The sequence below is a fragment of the Vicia villosa genome, linkage group LG6 (genome assembly GCF_029867415.1).
Source record: "Vicia villosa cultivar HV-30 ecotype Madison, WI linkage group LG6, Vvil1.0, whole genome shotgun sequence".
NCBI lineage: Eukaryota > Viridiplantae > Streptophyta > Magnoliopsida > Fabales > Fabaceae > Vicia > Vicia villosa.
The window spans coordinates 140,842,453-140,848,279 of NC_081185.1; the positions used below are offsets into that span (position 1 = coordinate 140,842,453).

Genomic DNA, 5,827 nt, shown 5'->3' on the forward strand with positions numbered 1-5,827 from the left:
AAGGGAACTTTTTTTGTTAGTGAGCTCGCTAGGGTTTCACAAACTTGTTCCTACATATTCTCACTGTGGAATCATAAAGTCAGAGTCTTCGTAATTCGGATATTTGTACTATTTAGCAATACTTTATATTAATATTACTAGAAAATTAAATTTAACTTGCTGTTGCTTTAACATGGTTCATTTATGGTTAACAATTAAACTAAAGGCCTATTTTTAATTATTATTTTTTTAGATTTTCAAATTCAGGAATATTTGGCAATGGAACTGAATCATGTAACACACTGCCGCAAAGTGCTACAAGGGTGGCCATGTTAGTCAGAACCAACACACTTTTTCAAGGCCATTAAGGAATTATATTTGAAATTTTGGAAGCCGATAAGAGTGCTACAGTAACATATAAAAGAAGAGGATAGCGGGATAACTCTGAGTGGTGTTTTAGATGGCGAAGAGATCTTTTTGAGTGAGAGGATGATATGCTTAGATATCTAATAGGAGAAATCAGGGCTGCAACATTTCGGTCAGGGAGAAGTGATTGCGTAGTATGGCCTGCAGACCCGTCAAATTTCTATTTGATTAAATCAGCGTATTCTATTTTATCAGAAGCCTCCAATCCTGGAACTCAAACCATTTATTATAAGGTGTGGAATAAGTTTGGTCCTTTAAAAGTGTGGGTGTTCGCTCAGCAAGCCATTCAAAACTGAATCCTGTCAAAGGAAAATCTAGTTAAAATACGTATTTTAAACACTAATGCATACTCTTGCGAAGGGGGCTGTGGATCAATCGAGTCCACTTCTCACCTTTTTCTAGAACGTCCAATTGCGTTTAAAGTTTGGTCGGATATATTTAGATAGTTGGGAGTTACCATTGTATCTTATAACCATATTATTGTCAATTTTAATGCATTTTCTAGAGTAATACAGGGTAAGAAAAGCCAAGAACTTGGTCTTTGTACTATTTGGTTCGCCTGTTTATGGAGTATTTGGAAGGCTAGAAACGCAAAGATTTTTCAAAACAAAGTTATTTCATGCACATCGATTGTAAAGGAAACAAAGTTCTTCTCTTGGAATTGGATGAGAGTTAAGACAAAATGCTTTTGCTACATCATTGCTAAATGGTTAATGTCTCCGATCGAATGTCTTGAAGCTGTCAGGTATTGATGATTGTGTTACATAATTAATTTCACTGGGTTTCTGAGCTAAACTTTTGGGCAGTAATTTCAGAACCATGATATCATTGATTCAATGAAGCCAAAAAATAGGGATCAGCTTTCATCTTTGGGAATCGTTGTTCAAGTCTAAGTCAGTAGGATATTGCTAGGAGTGGCTCGAGTATTATATTGTTTTGTTTCCCTAGTTTCTTATGGTGCAACTCCTTGTTTTGTCGCTCTCAGGGGTGGCAAGCGCGATTGACATCATAGATTAATTCTGAGTTATGAGCAGTAAATCTAGCGGTGCTGGAAGGCATGGTAGTGGCTATTTTAACGAATTGGGTCTAGTCAGCGAGTCAGATCAAAATGTTTGTGCAGAGTAAGCTCCATCAGTAAAAATCGAGTCGCAGGGTCTGCCTTCAGTAGTAGCTGTTTAAAAACATCTCTGATTCGACCTTTGTCTCGCTCCATCTGTAGCGACATGGCTTCATCAGTATGCACTGGCCTTGCTGAAGGGTTGTGGCTTAGTATTTCCTATTTTTTGTCACCGTTTTGGTGGTCTAGTGTATGCAATATAGGTGTTGGCTGTTAGTTCAATTTTGATGGTTACTGAGGTGATATATTCCAACTTATGGTTTGAATATCAGTATTTTTGGATAGAGACTTCTTATGTAATGCCTAGGCATGTCTCATGCCTTTTTTAATTTTAATACATTCCTTTGCTTTTTCAAAGAAAACTAATGATGGTAATAATTTCAATCATTTTAGAAGAGCCAGTAGACTATTGAGGTTGAAGTTAAAAAACTGCCATTGGCACTATTCTCTAATTTCTTATAATAATTTATTGTAAAGAGCTTGTGAAAAGAGGCGTGTCATTGTCAGACACTTGCATCGAAAAATAATTTTTCTAGTCAAAGATCATTCATCAATTGAATTTAATTTAAAAAAATAAAATTACTTATTTTTTCAAAGACTAAACATCTATGTAACATTGGTAAATAACAAACCAAAATTATGCATTTCACATAAATCTTCAACAAACAGCCAAAATTTTATTATAAAAAGTAAATTACAAGACTTACATTGATTACTAAAAAACTCAAAGCTTTTCACACATTATTTTAAATTCTGCCACCCCACACAGACACACAAATGTCCCTTGCAACACTACTAATGTGCTACATCATGCTGGACAATTATTTAGAAACTTGCACAAAGTCAACATTTTTAAAGATAACAAATAAAGCTAACAAATTGGAAGAGGAACACCATTCCATTCACCTAGGCATTCCAGAAGAGGATCGATGATTTTTCCCTGACACATCGCGGTGAATACTTTGTCACACTCTTCACCGGGTGAAATAGCCTTTTCTCCGGTTAGCAAACTAGTTCCCAACTCCTCTCTAACAAACTTGTAAAGTGGATAAGATTTGCATTCTTTGATCTTGTTTGGAATTGTTGGATTTCCACTCTCATACGCAACCCGTGCATTTTCAACCTCTTTTGGCAACAGGATCTTCAACTCATACTCAAAAGTTGCAATCTTTTGAAAGATCGATGAGTTGAAGTTCTTCTCACTTTCTCCATTTACTAATGCATGATCAACCAAGACTTGCCTCAGTTTTTGCATCAATGGATATGTAGCACTAGAAGGATCATCAATATAGGAAAATACATCCTCCATATCAACCACTTTTAACAAGTCTTTTTCACAGAATCTTGAAGGATGGAGTTCTCCATTGACACCTACAATAAGTGTCATTTTTGCAACTTGACTTACACTTTTCTTGACTGAGTTTTTTAGATTCTCCTCCAAATGCCTTAAGTCAATTGCTTGACAAAGTGCAATCAAGAATGTGGAAGACATGAGCTTAAGAATTTCAATGGCTTCATTTGTTTTTCTAGCGGAAATCATACCTAAAGAGTTCACATCTTGAGTGTGTTGCCCAGCACTTTGAACATGGCTTGTAACAGGATTTGCAAGATACTGTAGCTCAGAACAATAAGAAGCCATGGCAATTTCAGCTCCCTTCAGACCATAATCCAAGCTGGGATTTCTACTAGCAGAGAGATTTGAAGGCAACCCATTGTTGTAAAAATCATTGACTAGCTCGGAAAATTGGGCAAACATGAGTTTTCCAATTGATGCAATAGCCAAACGTGTGTTATCCATGGATACACCAATAGGTGTTCCTTGAAAGTTTCCACCACACAAAACCTTATTTCTTGAAACATCAACTAAAGGGTTATCATTAACAGAGTTAATCTCTCTCTCAATTGACTTAGTAGAGAATCTAATCACCTCTACTAAAGGACCAAGCCATTGTGGTGAAGTTCGAAGTGCATATCTATCTTGCTTTGGCTTCTGTAGAGGATCAATTTCATGCAACTTCTTAGCAGCTTTGACATAAGCACTTCCATCCAAAATGTGTTCCATAATAGCAGCAGCCTCAATTTGACCAGGATGGTGCTTCAACTTGTGTGTCAAATGATCAGTAAATTCAGGCTTCCCTTGCATAACTTCAGCAAAAATAGCTGATAGGACTTCAGACAACACAGCCAAAATGTTAGCTTCAATAGAACAATAGAAGCTAAACCAGAACCAACAGCAGTTCCATTAACAAGTGCAAGGCCTTCTTTTGGTTGTAATTCAAAGAAATCAGCATTGATTCCAGCTGATTGAAAAGCTTCCTTGGCATTAAGTACCTCTCCAGAAGGTCCAACAGCTTTGGAATTTGGTCTTCCAGTTAATAAACCAGCAATGTAAGAAAGAGGGACTAAATCGCCAGAAGCTGTGACTGTACCGCGAAGTGGTAAACATGGAGTGATGTTGTTGTTAAGTAGTTTGGTTATGGCTTCCAAGATTTCAAATCTAATTCCTGAATAGCCTTGGAGAAGTGTGTTGATTCTCACTAACATGGCTGCCCTTGTAGCACTTTGTGGCAGTGTGTTACATGATTCAGTTCCATTGCCAAATATTCCTGAATTTGAAAATCTAAAAAAAAATTAATTAAAAATAAGCCTTAATTTAGTTTTTATTGTTAACCATAAATGAACCATTTTAGAGCAAGAGCAAGTTACATTTAATGTTCTAGTAATCAAATTAAATTAATAGTTTAATCAAATAGCTCATACATTTGTGGGAAATATATCAATCCTAACTTCTTATAGAAGGTCAACAGATGATTTTTGAAGATCATACTTTTGCTACGTTATAATAACAATATTAACAATGAAAAACAAGAATTTATTCTTTATAAATTAATGAATGACTACACTTTTTTTTTAATTTTTCTTTCAAAACGTTATTACTCTAATGATTATAGAAATGAAATAAATAATATTTTTATAGCCAATGCATGCAATAATTAGGTGAATATAACACAAGGAGTAGTTTTCTTTTTTACTTTCATTTGTTTATAAAAATTTCTTAGTATTTTGAGTTAATTTGTTATAGTGTTTACTCATTCTTTTTATTGACTATTTTAGAGATTAAACTTTTAGTTTTATTGTTAATCCTAAATGAACCATTTTAGAGAAAGTTACATTTGATGTTCTAGTAATATTAATAAAGTATTGCTAACAATTTTAAAATAAATCAATAGTTATGTTATAATCACAACACCCTTAAATAATTTAATTTCCAAAAATTGTCATAGAAGAAAAAAATATAAAAATAGTAGGACAAATAATAAGAATTTGCCTAAAAAATCTCATAAATTTTTTAACTATTTTAAGTCAATGGTTTTTTTTTTACACACACAATACCTTATGAGCTCTTTCTGCAAAGCACCACCTTCATTGTTTCGGCAGTTTGAAGCAGCACCAAACACAGTGTTGAGACCGCAAATATCAATGACACCATTATTATCCATCACCCACTCACTGCTCGCCTTCACACCAGCTCTAGCAGATTCCAACAGCTCCACCACCTTCCGGCCGTCCTGTGACTGCGAAGCAATGGCAGCCACCTGACCGATAGTCAGTGTCTCGCCACCAAGTCGGATCACCGGCTTCCGGTACTCCTCCACCATACGGTTCACTTCATTCAAGTGACTCCCTTTCATTGCCTCCGCCGCCGCGCCCCAATTCAAAGGATCATCACCACTTACTTTCATATTATCATTATTATTATTATTATCATTAGCATTAATTGTTAAACGGAAAGAATAATCACCATTGTATTTTATCATGTTTTTTGTCATGGTTTTTGCTGCTTCCATCTTGAGTAACACTAAATTACTAATTTATAGATAATGGAGAGAGTAGAAAGTAATTACTATGAGAAAGAGAGAGCTGCAACAATATTTGTTATCAGCTATGTAAGAAGTTAAGGAAGAGAGGTTGAGCTTTATATAGAGGTTTGGCTTTGGAGACTTCAGTATTTCTCTATTAATAATATTATTATTATCATTATTATCTCTTACATTATTTGGTTTTGGAGTAGAAGAGTGCCGACGAGGAGTCGAAAAAACTTACATATTTCATATTTAATTTTTTAAGTGATTGGTTGTAGGGTTGTTTGGGCCGGTTTACATGAGATCTACTCGAAAATCGGTCTGTTAGAACTGGACCAATGAACCGACCGAAATATAAGTATACACGTAAATATATTAATATTACTATATCAACATCTTTTAAAGTTTTTTAATATAACTTACTAGCAAAATTAAGAAAATA

At 34.8% G+C, this 5,827-nt stretch overlaps 1 pseudogene; it reads right to left on the reverse strand.

Annotated features, from left to right (window-relative positions):
- Positions 1-2,179: 2,179 nt before the first annotated feature.
- Positions 2,180-5,480, reverse strand: LOC131610246 (phenylalanine ammonia-lyase class 1-like; annotated as a pseudogene).
- Between the last annotated feature and the right edge of the window lie 347 nt (positions 5,481-5,827).